This window comes from Hemicordylus capensis, chromosome 2 (assembly GCF_027244095.1).
Source record: "Hemicordylus capensis ecotype Gifberg chromosome 2, rHemCap1.1.pri, whole genome shotgun sequence".
NCBI classification, from domain to species: Eukaryota; Metazoa; Chordata; class Lepidosauria; order Squamata; family Cordylidae; genus Hemicordylus; species Hemicordylus capensis.
Genome location: NC_069658.1, coordinates 165438787 through 165461884, shown reverse-complemented (window position 1 = coordinate 165461884; position 23098 = coordinate 165438787). Strand labels below are relative to the sequence as shown.

At 51.7% G+C, this 23098-nt stretch overlaps 1 long non-coding RNA gene across 2 annotated transcripts; it reads left to right on the top strand.

Moving 5' to 3' along the window:
• The first annotated feature begins 3605 nt into the window (after positions 1-3605).
• On the top strand, positions 3606-17046 carry LOC128348155 (uncharacterized). 2 transcript variants are annotated; one of them, XR_008317971.1, is made up of 3 exons: positions 3606-3848; positions 5434-5593; positions 14824-17046. It is a non-coding gene; the product is annotated as an uncharacterized LOC128348155 (long non-coding RNA). The 2 variants fall into 2 exon arrangements; XR_008317970.1 differs by lacking the exon at positions 3606-3848 and adding an exon at positions 5003-5149.
• The last annotated feature ends 6052 nt before the right edge of the window (positions 17047-23098 follow it).

The following is a 23098-nucleotide window of genomic DNA, read 5'->3' as shown; positions in this document are numbered from 1 at the left end:
GGACGGTGTCTTGAAGCAACTGAGTGTCTTGAAGCAACTGAGATGCACGCCTGTGCAGTTTAGAGATCGTCGCTAGCCCGTGACGTTACGGGGGCAACTCAAGTTGTTCGGAGGGCAACCCAAGCCATGATATTATTCAAAACTGAGCTGGCTTCATCCAGGTCAGGGTCTCCTTGGAAGTCCAACTGGCGCTTCCCCCCTCTGTGAAGGAAGGATGTTGAGAAATGGAATACAGAAGCAAACAACTACTTATCTTATTTATATGTCTGTTGCCAGCTCTTCAATGTCTCGGCATGAAATAAAGAGGGCTTGGTGCTAGCATCACCAAGTTCCAGATGTCCTCTTGTCTAATCAAGTGCTGAGCCTCCAGCAGGATTGTAAACTGAGAGCAGGAGCAAGCCCCAAATCCAGCCCTATGGCCATTGGTGCTCCTGTGGAGACAGCCTCTCGTAAGGCATGACTGAGCCACCTCTCCTGGCTTCAGATTCTCTTTCAGCCATGAAACACACTGGGTGGCCGTGGGCCAGTCACTATTCTCCGCCTAGCCTACCTCAGAAGGCTGTTGCAAGGATAACATGGAGAACTCTACCCTCAGGGAGGAAGAGTGGGGTATAAGTGTAATGGGGGTGGGGAGGGGTGGGGCAGCAGTGTTGATCTGGATCCCGGCTGACATCTGTGCTCAGCCATAAACTCACGGGTGGTCTTGAGCAAGTCACACTGTGATCCTGCCTGCCCACTGGTAAAACAGTAGCTATCATGACTCGCCCAGTTATGTGCAGATTAATCCCACCAAGAAAATGGTGTGTACAATCAAAGATGTGATGTCAAGACTATCATCCAGCACTGCTGTCAGTACAGAGCTCCTCTGCAACCTCTTCTCTCCAAACCTCTTCATAACGTCAGTGTATATAGACTTATGCAATAATATACAAGACTTCCAAACGATTCAATCGGATTCCACACAACACAGCCCCAAATCAAGCAAGATCAAAAGCCTGTCTATAGAATCATTGAGAAGTTCTGCTCCACTGGGCTAGTCTGTGAATTGGAATGTTTCGGATCTTACAGCCTGAACTGAAGTATGCTTACTCAGCGTAAGCCCTATTGATTTCAAAGGGATTTACTTCCAAGCAGCCATGTTTAGGATTGCTGCTTTAATCTTTCTTCTGCCATCTATAGATGGTGTGATATGCTTCAGGGAGTAAGACATTTTAATTTCTAGTTGAGATCAATGATGCTGAAGGTAAGAGTTTCATTAAAAAGGAAGAGCTGTGAAAGTTCTTCCCTTTGGGGGGATTAATCATGTTTGTAGTAGTCCAACTGGAATAGGAGAAAGACTGAGCTGGTCCACATAAGAAGGCCCCAAACTACGTCCTTCTTCGTTCTCTGCATTAGTCCTCAGCGCTCTTCTGACTGTCATTTGGAAGTAGTGTCATCTTTTCAGGTGGCCTCATCTTTTAACCAGGTCTTTTAAAAGGTCTTTTAACCTTTTAATCAATAAAGGGGAGGAGGGGTGAAGAAAAAACAAAATACAATACGGAACCTTTTCAAAGTCATTGTTAAAAACAATCATGTAATATGTCTGATATGTATTCTTAAAAACATATAATACTTCTAGGCAGCTATTCTCCTAGCTTTAGGAGCATTAAAAAGAAAAGGAAACAAATGGGCGATCAGACAAACTCCTCCTTTTCATGGAAGTCCTCGAAGACAAGGCCATCAGAAGAGAAGAGAAGAGAAGAGAAGAGAAGAGAAGAGAAGAGAAGAGAAGAGAAGAGAAGAGAAGAGAAGAGAAGTAATATTCTGATCTTAATTGAGAGACGCCTTCCTGTTCATTTTTGTCCCAGACTGGGGTTGCACAGCCTGGCCCAGATGAGCCCCAAACCACCTACCCCGCTAACAACTGCTTTAACCTTTGGGGCCTGCCTCATCTGGGCCCGAGGAGCCATTTTTTAGCACCTCCTGGGAACAAGAGCGCCAAATGCACTCAGCATAGAATAGTCAGGTGAGCTCCTCCACCCGCCACCTTTCCCAGGTTTGGCCCACTCCAGGGCTCCAGGTATGCTATGAATGCTCCTGTGTGGCCAGCCATCATGGGCCTCCTTAGAGAGATTCCTTGAAGGAGATCAGGAATGCAGCATCACAGCCTAGAAGTGCTTGCCCCACTATCAAAACAAACAAAGCTTTCCATGTTTTCTTCGCAGAATTCAAAAAGAAAAATAGCACTTAAGATACACCTTATCATCACCTGTCACTGGGAGAGTCACTGTGGCACGAAGAGTCCACATTTCCCATTGGGAAGTCCCTACTTTAGATATTGTCTCTTCCACAAAAGGCATAAGGAGAGCTTAGACATACCCCAGTGCCTGAGTCATCCCATCTGTGAGATAGGGCCAACGAGACTCACCTACCCTACAGGGCTGTTGTATGAGTTGCAACAAGACACAAGGGTCAGGATTCTCCATTGCCTCTCAACAATTCCCCAGGGACCCAGTATTCTACTCACCTTCATTCTCTTCCTCTTCTCACTCTTCTTTCTGGGCACTTTTACATCTAGTTCCTTAAATATTTCCCAATTGTGTAGGGGTTCTCCACATCTGAGGGCCCCTCAGTGGCAATGTCGGTGTCCTTATCCAAGGATGCTTCAGGGTGTAAGTTAGGGTGGATACTGACATCCAACCCAATTCCGCCTTGGTGTTCCACAAGCTCTTTGGGTGAATATTTGCTCCTTTACCCTGAAGGAAGGAGACTCCCATCTCCTTTGTCCCCCCATCTTCATCCATATGAGACATGGAAAGGACTTGAGCTATTGACGTGATCCTTCCTATGCACCTTCCTTTCCCACTGAGTGGTCCTCACCAGCTCTTCTTACTTTAATGTCCCCCCACTTAACCCAAACATCCCTTGCTTTCTTTCCCCGTCTCCTCTAATAATAAGCATCTAGTCAGTTAAGCACATACACTTAAGGCCCATTCACATGTGATGTTCAACACTCATACGACGAGTGTACAATGTACACAGGTAAAGATCTGTACACAGGGCAGTCATTCACATGTTATGCTGAGTGCAGTACAGAAGCACACTTCCTATCTGTACCATAATAGGAAACAGATTTGAAGGAAATACCACTACTACTAATAATAACAACAAACAAACAAACTTTATTTGTTAGCTGCCCCATAACAAATTGTTCTCTGGCCTATATCCTGGCCTATATCCAGGTTCACTTTTAAAATAAACACAGGCACAGCCATTCACACAAACAAGTGAACAGGTGTACAGACATCTGTACACTCGTACCGCATAATGTCTGAATCAGACTATAGACAGTAATGCTGTATTAGTGGCCAGACACGTGAAACATCTTGCGTGATCTGTGTCGTGCGGAAATGTCACGTGTGTTTCTTTAAATACAAGTCAAGCCTCTCTTTTGAATTCAATAACACATATTTTTATTTCTATTTTAAACCTGTGGGTGGTCAGTTCTTTTGAGAAGCGGTCTATAACTGTGCCTCGCTGATTTTTTGTTGAACCCTGTTTGCTCTTTGTGACATCACTCTCTGTGACATTACCAACTGCCTTCTCTCAACTGTCAGCTGCTCAGAAGTTTCTGGTGGGAGCAAAAGGGGTTGATTTCTGCCATCCCTGGAGCCGTTCCCATCACTGAGTGAGAGAGAGGAGCTGGGAGAGGAGCTGCTTCCTTCTCGCCTCTGCTTTCCTCTGCCGGGATTAGCAGAAAGGTTGATCTCCAGATGATGCAGTTAAGGGCTTCAAGGACACCAGCAGGCCTTTCTCTCCTGGGCGCCTTCAGCATCGTGCCAGGTGCAGGATAAAGATCATGATGGAGGGTAAGGGGCTTCTCTTCTGTTCTGTGAACCGTTTCATCAAGTGGCGAGGAGTTTCAAGGGAAACCCTGGCTTCCCTCTGTTTCCTTTGGAGGAGACGTAGGGGGTTTCTGTAGAATTTCCTTTATCCGGCTGTTAGCTAGACCTTGGTCCACTGGGCCAAGAGAGGCACTTTTTAAAGTAGAGACTCTTCTTTTGAGCAGGGGGAGAGCAGTTGTCCCTCTTCAGCATGGCACAGCGCCCTTTCCAGGGCCTCCCTTGTGTCTTTTTTCCAATCATGTGGCCCTTGGGAACAGGGAACCATTGGGGGGGGGGTCCTCCTCTTGTGCCACACAGTTTGGGAAACGGCCCTGCTCCCTGGGCCAAGAGGGACCTTTGGACGAAGTCGCAGTTCCTTTTGGGACACGGAAACATCTTCGGGCCTTCTTGTGACACACAGCTTGGCTTCCCTCCCTGCTAACTGAGCAAAACATTGTTTAAAGTGGTGTCTCGCTTATATTTCGGGGTAGGGGGGGCAGGGAGCAACTGCCCCCTAATCAACTCAGCATAGCATCCTTCTGAGGCTACTGCTGGCGTCTCTCTGGAGCTGCTGCTTGGACCGTGAGCCCCTCTGGGACAGGGAACTCTCTTCTCATTCCTTTTGCAACGTTAACTCCTTTTAGTTAAAAATGACATATCAACCTTTGTAATAATTGTGGATCGTGAGTGTGACTGGAAAGAGTGATGAGATCGCATGGTCCCTCCTCCCTGCATGAGAGGGAGGAGTCTGGTCTTGTTCAGACACACCTCTGCACGTCATTCAGACCCGGGAACTGTGGGTTAAGTGCTTACACATCTGGATGATCTGATTTTTCTTTATGTCAAAAGAAATAGAGATACCAAAGCAGGACGTGAAAGATTTTGGGGCACAAGAGGAGAGCTGGTCTTGTGGAGGCAAGCATGACTTGTCCCCTTAGCTAAGCAGGGTCCACCCAGGTTGCATCTGAATGGGAGACTTGATGTGTGAGCACTGCAAGATATTCCCCTCAGGGGATGAAGCCGCTCTGGAAAGAGCAGAAGGTTTCAAGTTCCCTCCCTGGCATCTCCAAGATAGGACTGAGAGAGATTCCTGCCTGCAACCTTGCAGAAGCCACTGCCAGTCTGTGAAGACATTAGTGAGCTAGATAGACCAATGGTCTGACTCAGTATATGGCAGTTTCCTATGTCTTTTCTTCTGTCTACGTGGAGGAAGGTCAAGCTGCACAAAGAGAATGCAGGATCCTGCAAGGAAACAGCTGACTGTGATGAGGGCATAATCAAGAAAGGTCTGGATTCTTGAACAGTAGAGCCTGAACCAGCTGCACCCAATAAGGGCTGGAGAGACCAGCTACAGGGTGGAGACCTGCAGGCCCCTATTTAAGCCCTGCTGAGTCTAGATGGCCCTTGCTACAAGAGCATGTTTAGCTGTGTTTCCTAATGTTTGAGTCTCTCTCTGTCCAGCATCCAGGCTCTGCTGGCTTATCTCCTGGGGCCTTGGTCTTTCCCTGTTGTTCCTTTCTGCAGGAGTTCTCTGGTCCTTGTCCAAACTGTCTTCCTCTCCTCTTTTTAGGCCTGGTCTCCACTTGGCCTAGCAGCCTTCCCTGAGCTGGGCCTGTGCCAAAGTAAAAGTGCCCAGGAGAAGGAGTGGGAATCGGAAAAGAATGAAGGCGAAGCAAGCAATGGAGGATCCTGATAGCTGTGTCTCCTGATCCATACTACAGTCCTGTAAGGTAGGCGAGTCTTGTTGGTTCCATATCACAGATGGGATAACTGAGGCATTCGGGGTTTGCCTGAAGTCTTCTGAGGCCAGATCCAAAGCAGGGACTTCCAGATGAGTCATCCAGACTCCTGGTCAGCCGGTCCTAGTAGCTCTCCTAGTTACAGAGAGGGCTTTGGGAAGAAGCTGGGTCCGTCTTAGAGAAAGTAGGTGCTCTTTGTGTCTCTGAATTCTGTGGGGGAAACATGGAAAACTCTGCTGTGTTTGGGTTGTGGGGCAAGCACTGCTGGGCTGTGATGCTGCGTTCCTGGTCTCTTCCAAGGAATCTCTCCAAAGATTGGGGAAAGGAGGCTTGCCTTCTCCCCATGGCTCTGCTCTATGCTGAGAGCATCTGGGGCTCTTTCCCCCAGCAAGTGCTCCAAGATGGCCCCTCAGGCCCAGGGGAGGTAGGCCCCAAAGTTAAACCAGCTGTCACTGGGGTAGGTGGTGTGGGGCTCATCTGCGCCAGGCCGTGCAATCCCAGTCTGGGAGCCAAATGAGCAGGTGTGGGGAAGAGATGCCCCTGAGGCCCGTGGGGAGTTGCAGGGAGGGAAGGAGAATCGTGTGGAGTGTCTCTTGTTTCAATCTGCCAATCAGCCCTATAGGGTAGGCAAGTCTCCTCCGGCAGATGGGAAGCCTGAGGCCCTGGGGTTTTCCTGATAGATTTTTAGCCTCTCTTAATGTCTCTCTGCCATTTAAGTCAAATACATTTTAAAAATCTTGCACAAAGTTGACTGAAATGCAGCAAACTGGAAGGAGGTGGCAGCTAGCAGGCGGTCCTGGGACTGGATTTGGGGAAAGTGCTGCAGAAGTCGAGTGTGTGGAGGGGAATGCAGGAAGGCCTGGTCCCTGCAGCTGTGTGGAAGACAAGGGCCAGATCGCAATGCTCAGTAGCAGTGAATGGACCCCGTGAGCAGGGGGGGCTGGTCAGTAAGGGCAGGGGGGCTGTTCCCCCTCACCCCCCCGAATCCCAGGAGGACAGGGGCAGAGGGGAGCATCTCCAGTCAGTGTCCCAGGAGCAGAAAAGGAAGGACTTGCCTAACTGATGTACCAGGCTAGAAGGACTCAGTATCACTTACTGCCTGGCTTTGTGTTTTCATTTTTGAATTCCTGTGTGTCTCCTTGGTTCCCTGTGCCTGCCTCTCAATTTGTGTGCCAAGGTAGGCTTGAGGTGAATATGCCCTAAATATTCTGTTTTCTCAGTATATTCTCACGGGGGCTGGGGGTGGGAATAGGAAATTGTGAGTAATTCCTACTGAGCATTAAAATATTTGGAAAACATTCTCCAAATAATTCTCCCAGCAGCCTCATTGGCAAATGAGAGCTGAACTTTTAATCTGCTTAGAAATGCAGATACAGTTAATTACCCAGCAGTTATAGCCCATTATTGCTGTGACACCTCCTCCTCTCCCATACTTAATTTACAGATTCACTGTAAAACTGACTCCTGATTCAGTAAGAATTTCCCTTTTTTGTTACTTTGATTTTTAAAATTAATCTCAGCCTGTTCAGAATCATCATAGCAGGAATGTTAGCATTGAGGAACAGGAGCAGCCCATCAAGACACACGTTTATGTCCTCTTTTCTGCAAACTGACCTTGGAAAAGCAGAATTAAACACAAAATTGTGAAATGTAAAACCCCACATTTGGTGTGCTGATTGTGTTGTGTCTGTTTACCACAAGACAACTGGCGTATGACTCAGGGAGGCGTGAGTTTGAATCCCCCACTCAGCCATGAAAGCCACTGTGTGTGACTGTGGGCCCACGTGCTTGTCTCTCAGCCCAAACTACATCTCTGATGGTTGTGAGGATAATAATCATCATGTAAAAATACGACAATGGATATTCATATATTGCTTTTCAACAGCAGTTCCCAAAGCGATTTACAAAGAGAAATAAAAATAAAGATGGATCCCTGTCCCCAAAGGGCTCACAATCGAAAAAGAAACCTAAGGCAGACACCAGCAACAGCCACTGGAGGGATGCTGTGCCTGGGTTGGATGGGGCCTGTTGCTTGCCCCCTGCAATGGTAAACCCAAAGAAAACCACAGGGCTCTGTGGGCGCCAGGAGTCAAAATTGACTTGACGGCACACTTTACCCTGCCATAGAAATATATGGCACTGTCTATATTGCACTGTCCTCTTTGCCTTCTCCATACTCCATAATCTTAATCTTGACCAATCCCAAACTGAAAGAAGTGTGCACACAAATTCTAAACTTCAGACAAAGATCTTCATAAAGAGAAGAATAGGCAGCAGACACTTACCCATTGTTCCAAGAAAAGAGGTCAATCTCTCTCTCTCTCTGTATTAAGATTAAGAGAGGCTAGAAAACATCCCGTTCCTTTTTACCAAGGCCCTCTTCATAACGTGGAGACTGGAGTAGCACAGGGCCAAGAGGCTGCACTAGCAGTCTGACAGCCCCCACTGGATGCTGCCTCTATCAGGAAAACCCCAGGGCCTCAGGCTTCCCATCTGCCAGAGGGACTTACCTACCCTATAGGGTTGATTTGCAGATTGAAACAAGAGAGACTCCACACGATTCTCCTTCCCTCCCTGCAACTCCCATGGGCCTCCAGAGCATCTCTTCCCCACACCTGCTCATTTTGGTCCCAGACAGGGATTGCACGGCCTGGCTCAGATAAACCCTGTGCAGTAGTCCTGTTCAGGTGTTACATCAACCGTAGATGCTGAAACCAAGATGTACTGGTTTCAATACTAGTACTGGTTTCAGTGCTAGATGTACTGAAACCAAGTACAGCATCCTCTAGAGCAGAGATTCTCAACATTGGGTCCCCAGATGTTATTGGACTTCAACTCCCATAATCCCCAGCCAAAGGCCACTGGGCCTGGGGATTATGGGAGTTGAAGTCCAATAACATCTGGAGACCCAACGTTGAGAATCCCTGCTCTAGAATATGCTCTGTCCCTCACGTCCACACTCCATCCCCACACTATCCATGAGTACAACATTCAAATACTATAGTCACAGATTGTGTGGGCTAAAGAACACGTCAGTGTGAGGATGAGGTGTGCTACTGGAGAATGCTGTAGCTGGGTACAGCATCCATGCTTATATAAGACCTGTACAGGGCTAGTGAATACAGTACCTATGATGCAGAAACTGGCACTTACCCAGATCACAATGGAATGTGGAGAATCCATGCATCTTTGATTGTGTTGAAAATTAGGATATCCCCATGGAGATGGTGGGCTCTGCACTACTTCCTGCACATTGCTACATCCCTAAGGATGCTCTGGACACTGCTCTTAGACCCATCCAAAGATATGTTCTTGCCTAGAAATCCTGACAGTTGCATTTGTAAAACAATAGCAACAGAGAGATGGGAGGGGGGATAAGAAGAATGCCTTAGCTCAATGCTTTATCTGCAGACATCCACCGTAGTTAGGGTACAATGTAAAGGGACTGAAGTGAAACTTCATTTACATGTCAGAAATGTGGTACTTCTCTAGGCCATGACTGGACACTAGGAACCAAGCAGGAATCTCCCACAGCTTATTTGGGGGTTCTCCTGTCAGCCTGCACAGCTTTTCTGAGGGAGAAGCGAGGCCGATTTTCTCCTCGGAAACAAGGGCTTTTCTGATTAGGGCTATCTCTAGCTGGGAGGTATTTTTCATGCGAGTTTGCGTTAGCTTATGCAAGGAATGGCACGGGGAGACAAGACTAGGGCCCTATACCTAGCAGTCCTTGCACTGGTTTATCCCACTATGTTCTGTCCACACCAGGGCAAGGTGTAGGGAGCTTCTTGGGTTGGGGTTGCTCACCTGCTCCTCCCTTTGAGGTTTAATCTTTTAAAATGGAGGTATCTTGTAGGTAGGGATGTGCACGGAACCGCCAAACTGCGGTCTGGAACTGGGGTGGGGGTAGCTTTAAGAGCGGCGGGAGGGCTTACTTACTCCTCCCGCCTCTTTCCCGCTCTGGCGCCGTAAGTTTAGTAGTAATTGGGGCGGCAGGATACCTCCCTGCCGCCCCTTCCCCGCTGTTGCTGTAAAACTCCCAGGAGTCCTTTGGGTGCACACGCGCACATCGTGCGCGTGCTTCACGTCTCTGTGACGTGCACGCGCGCAAAGGACTCCTGGGAGTTTTACAGCAACAGCAGGGAAGGGGCGGCAGGGAGGTATCCTGCCACCCCAATTACTCGTAACATTACGGCGCCAGAGCGGGAAAGAGTCGGGAGGGGTAAGTAAGCCCTCCCGCCGCTCTTAAAGCTACCCCCCCACCTGAACCGGAACGCCAAGGTCCGGACCGTTCCGGGCCCATCCCTACTTGTAGGGATGTGGATGAATCAAGATCTGTGCACAGATTCACAGCACCGTTTTGGCCCCTTTAAAAGGGAGGAGAGAGCAGGTGCCTGCCTATTCCTCCACCTCTCCATGCTGCTTCCTACTGCGATGGCGCTCCCCCCAGTCGCCCTGGCGCAGCGGTGCAGCAGCACAAGCAGCACACACATGGCCTCTGCACATCTTGGTTTGTGCACATCCCTAGTATGTTGCTGCCCCTGCTAACTGAGGAAAGAGGCACCACCTTTTCAAGAGGTGACTTGGTCATATTGAGCAGTGGGTGGAGCAATTCTTCCTATCCAATTCCAGCATAACACCCCTCCATAGTAGTAAACCACTATGGCCTGGTTTACACAGTCATTTGAAGCTAGGTTTAATGTGGGTTACCAGCATTGAAGTGATTGTGTGAACCAAGGTGTTAACCTGAGATTCCCACCTTGACATGGGTTCATGCAATCACACTAATGCTGGTAACCCACATTAAACCTAGATTCAGACTATTCTGTGAACAAGCCATATGTTGTTGTTGTGTTAAGATTTTTTTAAAAGATTTTGAGCCTTTTGGGGAAAGGCAACCATCTTTTTCCTTTTTTCTATGTAATAATAATAATAATAATAACAATAATAATAATTCAATTTCTATACTGCCCTTCCAAAAATGGCTCAGGGTGGTTTACAAAGAGAAATAACCAACAAATAAGATGGCTCCCTGTCCCCAAAGGGCTCACATTCTAAAAAGAAACATAAGACACACACCAGCAACAGTCACTGGAAGTACTGTGCGGGGGGTGAATAGGGCCTGTTACTCTCCCCCTGCTAAATAAAGAGAATCACCACGGTAAAAGGTGCCTCCTTGCCAAGTTAGCAAGGGTTCCTTTAAAACCCTTGTTGCTCTTGTTGAAAAGTGATATAGAAATATTTGACATTGTAGTTGTTGCTGTGGACTTCTGGTAGTTCAGCCAATTTTGTTGCTCGTCTAGTCATCATGGTGGATGATTAGTGCTCGATTGTCTCTTATTTAGCCAGTGTCTTCATTATTTCCCCACTTTTATTTCCATTTTAGCAAAACAGTGCAATAGTGACTAGAACTCCCAGCATCATTTTCTTTTCTTTTTTTAATGTAGGAACAGAAGAAGCTGCCATATACTGAGTCAGACCATAGATCCATCTCTCTCACTATGGTCTACACAGACTGGCAGTGGCTTCTCCAAGCTTGCAGGCAGGACTCTCTCTCAGCCCTATCTTGGAGAAGCCAGGGAGGGAACTTGAAACCTTCTGCTCTTCCCAGAGCAGCTTCATCCCCTGAGGGGAATATCTTGCAGTGCTCACACATCAAGTCTCCCATTCATATGCAACTAGGGTGGACCCTGCTTAGCTAAGGGGACAAGTCATGCTTGCTACCACATGACCAGCCCACCTCTCTGTAGCTGCAGGATGTGTGGATATGGATAGGGGCCAGGGTGCAGAGGGATGGGGATCCAGTCTTCTGCTCTTGTGCCAATTACCAGCTTAGATCTCAGTATTCATCACGGAAAGGAAAGCTTATGGGCATTTCCCCTTCAACAGCTAACAAATTCTGGTAGCAATTAGCATTAGGGCTATGGATTTGAGGGGAAGCATTATATCCCTCCTGCACACTACAAACGTCATCCAAATCAGCCCCTCCCTTTGTGGCTTGCTTTATTGGAGGGAGGAGAGGGCATTAGGAGTTCCATAGAGATCCTGAAATACAGTCCTTCTATGTTCAAATATACCCCACCCATTGAGTATTTATCCTGTCTTGAGATTCAAGGTATAAAGAGAGTCTTTGGTCCTAGCAAAAATACATAATTTCTCCCTACAATCAGGCTCTGAAACTACAGGCTGCTTAGCTTAACTTCTGTGCCAGGTAAATTGATGGAAAGCATACTTAAGGACAAAACTGTTAAACAAATAGAAGAATAGGCCTTGCTGAATGAGAACAGGTTCATATGTGGTCTGGTAACAGAAGGCAGGAATAAATGGGCAGTTTTCACAATGGAGGGAAGTGTGAAGTGGGGTCCCCCAGAGATCTGTACTGGGACCAGTGTTATTCAACTTGTTCATAAATGATTTAGAAATTGGGGTAAGCAGCTAAGTGGCCAAATTTTCAGATGACACTCAACTATTTAGTGTAGTGAAATGCAAAACAGATTGTGAAGAGCTCCAAAAGGATCTCTCCAAACTGGGTGAGTGGGCGACAAAATGTCAAATGTGGTTCAGTGTAAGCAAATGTAAAGTGATGCATATTGGTATTTTAAAAACCCCAACTTGACATATACACTGATGGGGTCTGAGCTGTCAGTGGCTGACCAGGAGAGAGAGCTTGAGGTCATGGTGGACAGCTCATTGAAAGTGTCCTCAGTGTGCGACAGCTGTGAAAAAAGGCCAATTCTGTGCTAGGGACCATAAGGAAGGGGACGGAAAATAAAAATGTTAGTATTATAATGCCCTTATACAAATCTATGGTGTGGCCAGATTTGGAGTACTGCGCACAGTTCTGGTCACCGTCTTTTAAGAAGGACATTGTCGAACTGGAAAAGGTGCAGAAGAGGGCAACCAAGACAATCAGGGGCCTAGAACTAGGGGCATATCTAGGGGAAATAGTGCCTAGGGCAAGCACTGAAATTGCACTCCTGTCCAAACAGGGATGATGGGACTTGTAGTCAACAATATCTGGAAATGCCTGTTAAAAGGAACACTGTACCATCTAGAGTAGAACACTGTACCATCTAGACATGGTTGTTGATCAAAACCTGAAAACATGAGCCATCTCTGTAAAAGACTTAGAACAGCAGTCAGGAGTTATGTGAGGATTCCAAGTTTCATTTTCGGTCTCATCTCATGCTTTAAAAAAACAAAAAACAAAACCGTGACTTTGTCCTAGAGGATCACCTGCCCAAATAGCCACTAGCAAAATAGGGGAAGAAGAAGATGTTGGTGGTGGTGGTGGGGTGTCTATAAACCAGTGAATGATTCCTGCCAGCCTTTGTCTTGTGATGACTGTTGGCTCATGATGGGGTATATGTGCATTCACCACACTAGTGCTTACTTTGGCACCAGGAGGGAGGAGGATACATTAGTTTGCCACACGAGACAGAGGAATTTGCATTTGCAACAGGAGCAGACAGCCAAGTTCTGGCAGGGCCAAAACCAGCCCCTGCCAGACTAAGAAATCATTGTCATTTGCCCCTTCCTGTCACAAGCAGTGTGCTGTTCTTTTATTATTGACTCTAACTCTCAGATATCCCAGTCATGGATGGAAAATTCAGGGTCAATTTACAAGAGACACATTTTCTACATGGAAGTTTCTTCTGTGCAGGTGTTGTGCAGAAAGTTTTGTGTAGTGACCACCAGGGGCATAGCAAGGTTGGAATGGGCCCAGAGATGAGATTTTAAAATGGGCCCCCAGCCCCTCAAAGTCCAGGGCCTCCACACATCCCAGGCCCCCAAGGATTAAGTCTGATATTTCAAAATAAGTATGCTGCCTGGAAATACATTTCACTGAATACACACACGCACACTTCACAGTATATAGTGATAGACATTGAGTACTATATATTTGTGCTACTTTTAATGCCTAGAACACACCAGAAACACTAATTATTAAAATGGCCTCCTCGCTGCAGATTAGCAAAGGAGACTTTCAACCATGCAGGGTGAGCCTATGTTTGTTTTCTCAGAATTCTTGAACAAATTCAGTCAAGTTTGATTCCAGGAGGTTTTTCACATGAGGCTTTTAAAGCCCTTTAACACACACCTCCTCTGGAATGGAGGTGCTGCATTCACATGTTGGCCAGATTTATCCTGAAGTCCCTACAAGTTATTGGGGAGCAGTTCACACGCAATTCAGGTTTTCCCACTGCTCGTTAGAGTGCAGCCTGATTGATATCCAGAGTATGAGAAGATGCTCTTATACAAAAGTTCGCATGTCTGAGCAAGTTACAGTCTTCATATGCTCATTGTAAGAGAGCAACTAATCATTGGTTTGACTCATGCTGTAGGACACTAAGTAAACAATTGAAGAGTATTTACAGACAGTATAGATCGGGCTCAGAACACTCCCACCAATCTATTTTTCAGATAAAGAAAACATACAAAAGCCGTCTCAAATTTGCTAAACATCAAGCCTCACCAAATGACAATGGATATTCATATACTGCTTTTCAACAGAAGTTCCCCAAGCGATTTACACAGAGAAATAAAAATAAAGATGGATCCCTGTCCCAAAGGGCTCACAATCGAAAAAGAACCCTAAGACAGAAGCCAGCAACAGCCACTGGAGGGATGCTGTGCTGGGGTTAGATGGGACCTGTTGCTTGCCCCCTGCAGTGGTAAACCCAAAGAAAACCACAGGGCTCTGTGGGCGCCAGGAGTCAAAACTGACTTGATGACACACTTTACCTTACAAATGCCATCGGTATATAAATATCAGAGCATCAGCACTTAAAAAGGTGTCTCTTTGCTCAGTTAGCTGGGGTAGCTGCTAATTGAGTCAAGTTTAGTAGCTAATTGCTAAACTTTATTTTCTTAAAACTACTTGCTTTCATAAAACTCCCCTGCCTTGTCTAGCACTCCTCTGTGTATATGGAGATTGTAGCAAATCCTAAGAGATCAAAGGTAAAGGTAGACTGTGCCGTCGAGTCGGTATCGACTCCTAGTGACCAGGAGTGGTTTACCATTACCATCTCCCATGCAGTACGAGATGATGCCTTTCAGCACCTTCCTGCTGCTGCCCCATATAGGTGTTCCCCATAGTCTGGGAAACATACCACCAGGGATTTGAACCGGCAACCTCTGGCAGTCATGTCATTTCCCTGCTGTGCCATTGAGTAGCTCCTAAGAGATTAGCAAAGCATAAAAAATCTTTCTCTATTTCACAGTGTTGAAGAACCTCTTGAATTTGTCTTCCCAGAAGATGGAGAGGTAAGTCTGACTCCTACCACCTCCAGAGGCCAGACTGGCAGAGAGCTACATAGGAAAAGACAGCAGTCCACAGATATCAAAGGTGTTGAAAAAGGAGCGTACTTCCTCTCTGTTGCTACTGAGCGCAGCACTGAACGCTGCCAATACGAGAATGCAGGTTTAGGCTAGGCAGTAGGAATGCTTTCCCAAATGGGAGAAGGGTTGCCAAGGTCATCTCATGGAGTCCTGGGCTCCTCTTTGCTGATGGTTTTCAGACAGAAGCCAGATAACGATGATCTCCAAGGAGCCTTCCCACTCTAAAATGCAAAGATTCTGCTGTGATCGTCACATTGAGTCTGCAAGGGATCTGCAAGTCCCGCCCCCCCGACACCCAGACTGATTCTATTTGCCCCCCAAGTTGACTGCAGTTATGAGGAAGCAGATTTAAGCTAAGCCTTGAGAATAATTTCCCACGGGAGAGATGTCTGCAGAGGCACACACAACCATCCCAAGTACAGATATAGATAGTATAGAGGTACACTCGCACATATACTTGTGAACACTTTTTTAATGTCAATAATTGGTAAAGAGGGACCAGTGATGCATGGATTTATTTTTCTGATTGAATCCCTTCCCTTGATGGGAGTTGCAGCCCAACAACATCTGGGACCAAGTTTGAGAATCTCTTGTCTGTTGGCTTCCCAGAGGCATCCAGTGAGCCCCTATGGGGAAACAGCATGCTGGATTAGATAGGCCTTGGGTCTGATCCAGCAGGGCTGTTAGGTTCTTAACAGTCAGGTATGATGGGAGTTGTAGTCCAACTTCTATTTCCAGTCATTCTCTTCAGCCTGACCTACTTTACAGGACTATTGTGAGGATAGAAGAATTGCATATTTGGAGGTCCCGGCAGTAAGGGCAGATATAAATTTCAGAAGCCAAGGGTTCTTAAAATTGGGTCCCCAGATGTTTTGGGACTAGAATTCCCATCATCCTCAGCTACAAAACCTTGCAGGAGTATTGCATGTCTTGTTGATCAAAAGGGAATCATGCATGTTTGGAATGGAAGGGTCCTTGTAAGAGCCCTGAAAAGTCAGAAGTTAGATTACACAGAAGTTATATTAGAAGTTACAAATATTTTAAAGTTGATGCTTATGCTTTATTTTAAAAATATTTATATATTTCATATTGAAAAGACTCTTGGTTAAAACAACGCAGGGTTGTGTACAGCCCATCGGATCCCTCTACTACCTCTTGGTTTCTCCCAAGACGTGCTCAAGAGAGATTTCCATAGAGATCTGCTTGCACAGACATGACACTTTCATCTTGCTTCTGAATCCTTGCAATAGCTGCCACTTGAAGCACTAGAGGGGTGGGGAGGGATAGCTATTCACAGCAATTAGCCAAGAAGCTAGGGATGACCCACCTGTAGCTCAGCAGCTGCTGTTGGACTAGAATTCGCATCATCCCAAGCTGCTGTGTTGAGACTACAGATGATCACCCCCATCAAAACAGGTGGCTGGGGATGGTAGAAGTTTTAGTATGGTGGGAGTTGTAATCCAACACAGTGATAACAAATATAGTCCCCTGATGCAAATCCATGGTGAAAAGCATCGTGAAAGAAAGCATCAGGGTTTGGGCAACAGCTTGTATAAGGGGGCTGGATAAAGAAATCAACATGAAAATAGGAAGGTTGAAACTAAGGGCGAATAAGGGAAGGCCATTAAAGTAACACATTGATCTGAATTTAAGATGCTATTACCCCAAATGATTTGATGTTAAAACTCAGGGTCACGACGTAAATTCAGAATCCTGCTGTTTTAGGTAAGTAAATGTTTAACATATATTAAACTGCCACCCATTCCTGGAGGGCCGGCTGCCCGTTGGTTCTTTGCTCCTGCCTCCCAAATGACTTGATGTTAAAATTCAGGTTCATGACATAAATTCAGAATCCTGCTGTTTTAGGTAAGTAAATGTTTAACATATATTAAACTGCCACCCATTCCTGGAGGGCCATTCGCCCGTTTGTTCCTTCCTCCTGTTGCCGGACCCCACGAGGCTTGGCGTTCCTTCCTCCTGTTGCCGGACCCCACGAGGCTTGGCGTTCCTTCCTCCTCTTGCCGGACCCCACGAGGCTTGGCGTTCCTTCCTCCTCTTGCCGGACCCCACGAGGCTTGGCGTTCCTTCCTCCTCTTGCCGGACCCCACGAGGCTTGGCGTTCCTTCCTCCTCTTGCCGGACCCCACGAGGCTTGGCGTTCCTTCCTCCTCTTGCCGGACCCCACGAGGCTTGGCGTTCCTTCCTCCTCTTGCCGGACCCCACGAGGCTTGGCGTTCCTTCCTCCTCTTGCCGGACCCCACGAGGCTTGGCGTTCCTTCCTCCTCTTGCCGGACCCCACGAGGCTTGGCGTTCCTTCCTCCTCTTGCCGGACCCCACGAGGCTTGGCGTTCCTTCCTCCTCTTGCCGGACCCCACGAGGCTTGGCGTTCCTTCCTCCTCTTGCCGGACCCCACGAGGCTTGGCGTTCCTTCCTCCTCTTGCCGGACCCCACGAGGCTTGGCGTTCCTTCCTCCTCTTGCCGGACCCCACGAGGCTTGGCGTTCCTTCCTCCTCTTGCCGGACCCCACGAGGCTTGGCGTTCCTTCCTCCTCTTGCCGGACCCCACGAGGCTTGGCGTTCCTTCCTCCTCTTGCCGGACCCCACGAGGCTTGGCGTTCCTTCCTCCTCTTGCCGGACCCCACGAGGCTTGGCGTTCCTTCCTCCTCTTGCCGGACCCCACGAGGCTTGGCGTTCCTTCCTCCTCTTGCCGGACCCCACGAGGCTTGGCGTTCCTTCCTCCTCTTGCCGGACCCCACGAGGCTTGGCGTTCCTTCCTCCTCTTGCCGGACCCCACGAGGCTTGGCGTTCCTTCCTCCTCTTGCCGGACCCCACGAGGCTTGGCGTTCCTTCCTCCTCTTGCCGGACCCCACGAGGCTTGGCGTTCCTTCCTCCTCTTGCCGGACCCCACGAGGCTTGGCGTTCCTTCCTCCTCTTGCCGGACCCCACGAGGCTTGGCGTTCCTTCCTCCTCTTGCCGGACCCCACGAGGCTTGGCGTTCCTTCCTCCTCTTGCCGGACCCCACGAGGCTTGGCGTTCCTTCCTCCTCTTGCCGGACCCCACGAGGCTTGGCGTTCCTTCCTCCTCTTGCCGGACCCCACGAGGCTTGGCGTTCCTTCCTCCTCTTGCCGGACCCCACGAGGCTTGGCGTTCCTTCCTCCTCTTGCCGGACCCCACGAGGCTTGGCGTTCCTTCCTCCTCTTGCCGGACCCCACGAGGCTTGGCGTTCCTTCCTCCTCTTGCCGGACCCCACGAGGCTTGGCGTTCCTTCCTCCTCTTGCCGGACCCCACGAGGCTTGGCGTTCCTTCCTCCTCTTGCCGGACCCCACGAGGCTTGGCGTTCCTTCCTCCTCTTGCCGGACCCCACGAGGCTTGGCGTTCCTTCCTCCTCTTGCCGGACCCCACGAGGCTTGGCGTTCCTTCCTCCTCTTGCCGGACCCCACGAGGCTTGGCGTTCCTTCCTCCTCTTGCCGGACCCCACGAGGCTTGGCGTTCCTTCCTCCTCTTGCCGGACCCCACGAGGCTTGGCGTTCCTTCCTCCTCTTGCCGGACCCCACGAGGCTTGGCGTTCCTTCCTCCTCTTGCCGGACCCCACGAGGCTTGGCGTTCCTTCCTCCTCTTGCCGGACCCCACGAGGCTTGGCGTTCCTTCCTCCTCTTGCCGGACCCCACGAGGCTTGGCGTTCCTTCCTCCTCTTGCCGGACCCCACGAGGCTTGGCGTTCCTTCCTCCTCTTGCCGGACCCCACGAGGCTTGGCGTTCCTTCCTCCTCTTGCCGGACCCCACGAGGCTTGGCGTTCCTTCCTCCTCTTGCCGGACCCCACGAGGCTTGGCGTTCCTTCCTCCTCTTGCCGGACCCCACGAGGCTTGGCGTTCCTTCCTCCTCTTGCCGGACCCCACGAGGCTTGGCGTTCCTTCCTCCTCTTGCCGGACCCCACGAGGCTTGGCGTTCCTTCCTCCTCTTGCCGGACCCCACGAGGCTTGGCGTTCCTTCCTCCTCTTGCCGGACCCCACGAGGCTTGGCGTTCCTTCCTCCTCTTGCCGGACCCCACGAGGCTTGGCGTTCCTTCCTCCTCTTGCCGGACCCCACGAGGCTTGGCGTTCCTTCCTCCTCTTGCCGGACCCCACGAGGCTTGGCGTTCCTTCCTCCTCTTGCCGGACCCCACGAGGCTTGGCGTTCCTTCCTCCTCTTGCCGGACCCCACGAGGCTTGGCGTTCCTTCCTCCTCTTGCCGGACCCCACGAGGCTTGGCGTTCCTTCCTCCTCTTGCCGGACCCCACGAGGCTTGGCGTTCCTTCCTCCTCTTGCCGGACCCCACGAGGCTTGGCGTTCCTTCCTCCTCTTGCCGGACCCCACGAGGCTTGGCGTTCCTTCCTCCTCTTGCCGGACCCCACGAGGCTTGGCGTTCCTTCCTCCTCTTGCCGGACCCCACGAGGCTTGGCGTTCCTTCCTCCTCTTGCCGGACCCCACGAGGCTTGGCGTTCCTTCCTCCTCTTGCCGGACCCCACGAGGCTTGGCGTTCCTTCCTCCTCTTGCCGGACCCCACGAGGCTTGGCGTTCCTTCCTCCTCTTGCCGGACCCCACGAGGCTTGGCGTTCCTTCCTCCTCTTGCCGGACCCCACGAGGCTTGGCGTTCCTTCCTCCTCTTGCCGGACCCCACGAGGCTTGGCGTTCCTTCCTCCTCTTGCCGGACCCCACGAGGCTTGGCGTTCCTTCCTCCTCTTGCCGGACCCCACGAGGCTTGGCGTTCCTTCCTCCTCTTGCCGGACCCCACGAGGCTTGGCGTTCCTTCCTCCTCTTGCCGGACCCCACGAGGCTTGGCGTTCCTTCCTCCTCTTGCCGGACCCCACGAGGCTTGGCGTTCCTTCCTCCTCTTGCCGGACCCCACGAGGCTTGGCGTTCCTTCCTCCTCTTGCCGGACCCCACGAGGCTTGGCGTTCCTTCCTCCTCTTGCCGGACCCCACGAGGCTTGGCGTTCCTTCCTCCTCTTGCCGGACCCCACGAGGCTTGGCGTTCCTTCCTCCTCTTGCCGGACCCCACGAGGCTTGGCGTTCCTTCCTCCTCTTGCCGGACCCCACGAGGCTTGGCGTTCCTTCCTCCTCTTGCCGGACCCCACGAGGCTTGGCGTTCCTTCCTCCTCTTGCCGGACCCCACGAGGCTTGGCGTTCCTTCCTCCTCTTGCCGGACCCCACGAGGCTTGGCGTTCCTTCCTCCTCTTGCCGGACCCCACGAGGCTTGGCGTTCCTTCCTCCTCTTGCCGGACCCCACGAGGCTTGGCGTTCCTTCCTCCTCTTGCCGGACCCCACGAGGCTTGGCGTTCCTTCCTCCTCTTGCCGGACCCCACGAGGCTTGGCGTTCCTTCCTCCTCTTGCCGGACCCCACGAGGCTTGGCGTTCCTTCCTCCTCTTGCCGGACCCCACGAGGCTTGGCGTTCCTTCCTCCTCTTGCCGGACCCCACGAGGCTTGGCGTTCCTTCCTCCTCTTGCCGGACCCCACGAGGCTTGGCGTTCCTTCCTCCTCTTGCCGGACCCCACGAGGCTTGGCGTTCCTTCCTCCTCTTGCCGGACCCCACGAGGCTTGGCGTTCCTTCCTCCTCTTGCCGGACCCCACGAGGCTTGGCGTTCCTTCCTCCTCTTGCCGGACCCCACGAGGCTTGGCGTTCCTTCCTCCTCTTGCCGGACCCCACGAGGCTTGGCGTTCCTTCCTCCTCTTGCCGGACCCCACGAGGCTTGGCGTTCCTTCCTCCTCTTGCCGGACCCCACGAGGCTTGGCGTTCCTTCCTCCTCTTGCCGGACCCCACGAGGCTTGGCGTTCCTTCCTCCTCTTGCCGGGGACCCCACGAGGCTTGGCGTTCCTTCCTCCTCTTGCCGGACCCCACGAGGCTTGGCGTTCCTTCCTCCTCTTGCCGGACCCCACGAGGCTTGGCGTTCCTTCCTCCTCTTGCCGGACCCCACGAGGCTTGGCGTTCCTTCCTCCTCTTGCCGGACCCCACGAGGCTTGGCGTTCCTTCCTCCTCTTGCCGGACCCCACGAGGCTTGGCGTTCCTTCCTCCTTGCCGGACCCCACGAGGCTTGGCGTTCCTTCCTCCTCTTGCCGGACCCCACGAGGCTTGGCGTTCCTTCCTCCTCTTGCCGGACCCCACGAGGCTTGGCGTTCCTTCCTCCTCTTGCCGGACCCCACGAGGCTTGGCGTTCCTTCCTCCTCTTGCCGGACCCCACGAGGCTTGGCGTTCCTTCCTCCTCTTGCCGGACCCCACGAGGCTTGGCGTTCCTTCCTCCTCTTGCCGGACCCCACGAGGCTTGGCGTTCCTTCCTCCTCTTGCCGGACCCCACGAGGCTTGGCGTTCCTTCCTCCTCTTGCCGGACCCCACGAGGCTTGGCGTTCCTTCCTCCTCTTGCCGGACCCCACGAGGCTTGGCGTTCCTTCCTCCTCTTGCCGGACCCCACGAGGCTTGGCGTTCCTTCCTCCTCTTGCCGGACCCCACGAGGCTTGGCGTTCCTTCCTCCTCTTGCCGGACCCCACGAGGCTTGGCGTTCCTTCCTCCTCTTGCCGGACCCCACGAGGCTTGGCGTTCCTTCCTCCTCTTGCCGGACCCCACGAGGCTTGGCGTTCCTTCCTCCTCTTGCCGGACCCCACGAGGCTTGGCGTTCCTTCCTCCTCTTGCCGGACCCCACGAGGCTTGGCGTTCCTTCCTCCTCTTGCCGGACCCCACGAGGCTTGGCGTTCCTTCCTCCTCTTGCCGGACCCCACGAGGCTTGGCGTTCCTTCCTCCTCTTGCCGGACCCCACGAGGCTTGGCGTTCCTTCCTCCTCTTGCCGGACCCCACGAGGCTTGGCGTTCCTTCCTCCTCTTGCCGGACCCCACGAGGCTTGGCGTTCCTTCCTCCTCTTGCCGGACCCCACGAGGCTTGGCGTTCCTTCCTCCTCTTGCCGGACCCCACGAGGCTTGGCGTTCCTTCCTCCTCTTGCCGGACCCCACGAGGCTTGGCGTTCCTTCCTCCTCTTGCCGGACCCCACGAGGCTTGGCGTTCCTTCCTCCTCTTGCCGGACCCCACGAGGCTTGGCGTTCCTTCCTCCTCTTGCCGGACCCCACGAGGCTTGGCGTTCCTTCCTCCTCTTGCCGGACCCCACGAGGCTTGGCGTTCCTTCCTCCTCTTGCCGGACCCCACGAGGCTTGGCGTTCCTTCCTCCTCTTGCCGGACCCCACGAGGCTTGGCGTTCCTTCCTCCTCTTGCCGGACCCCACGAGGCTTGGCGTTCCTTCCTCCTCTTGCCGGACCCCACGAGGCTTGGCGTTCCTTCCTCCTCTTGCCGGACCCCACGAGGCTTGGCGTTCCTTCCTCCTCTTGCCGGACCCCACGAGGCTTGGCGTTCCTTCCTCCTCTTGCCGGACCCCACGAGGCTTGGCGTTCCTTCCTCCTCTTGCCGGACCCCACGAGGCTTGGCGTTCCTTCCTCCTCTTGCCGGACCCCACGAGGCTTGGCGTTCCTTCCTCCTCTTGCCGGACCCCACGAGGCTTGGCGTTCCTTCCTCCTCTTGCCGGACCCCACGAGGCTTGGCGTTCCTTCCTCCTCTTGCCGGACCCCACGAGGCTTGGCGTTCCTTCCTCCTCTTGCCGGACCCCACGAGGCTTGGCGTTCCTTCCTCCTCTTGCCGGACCCCACGAGGCTTGGCGTTCCTTCCTCCTCTTGCCGGACCCCACGAGGCTTGGCGTTCCTTCCTCCTCTTGCCGGACCCCACGAGGCTTGGCGTTCCTTCCTCCTCTTGCCGGACCCCACGAGGCTTGGCGTTCCTTCCTCCTCTTGCCGGACCCCACGAGGCTTGGCGTTCCTTCCTCCTCTTGCCGGACCCCACGAGGCTTGGCGTTCCTTCCTCCTCTTGCCGGACCCCACGAGGCTTGGCGTTCCTTCCTCCTCTTGCCGGACCCCACGAGGCTTGGCGTTCCTTCCTCCTCTTGCCGGACCCCACGAGGCTTGGCGTTCCTTCCTCCTCTTGCCGGACCCCACGAGGCTTGGCGTTCCTTCCTCCTCTTGCCGGACCCCACGAGGCTTGGCGTTCCTTCCTCCTCTTGCCGGACCCCACGAGGCTTGGCGTTCCTTCCTCCTCTTGCCGGACCCCACGAGGCTTGGCGTTCCTTCCTCCTCTTGCCGGACCCCACGAGGCTT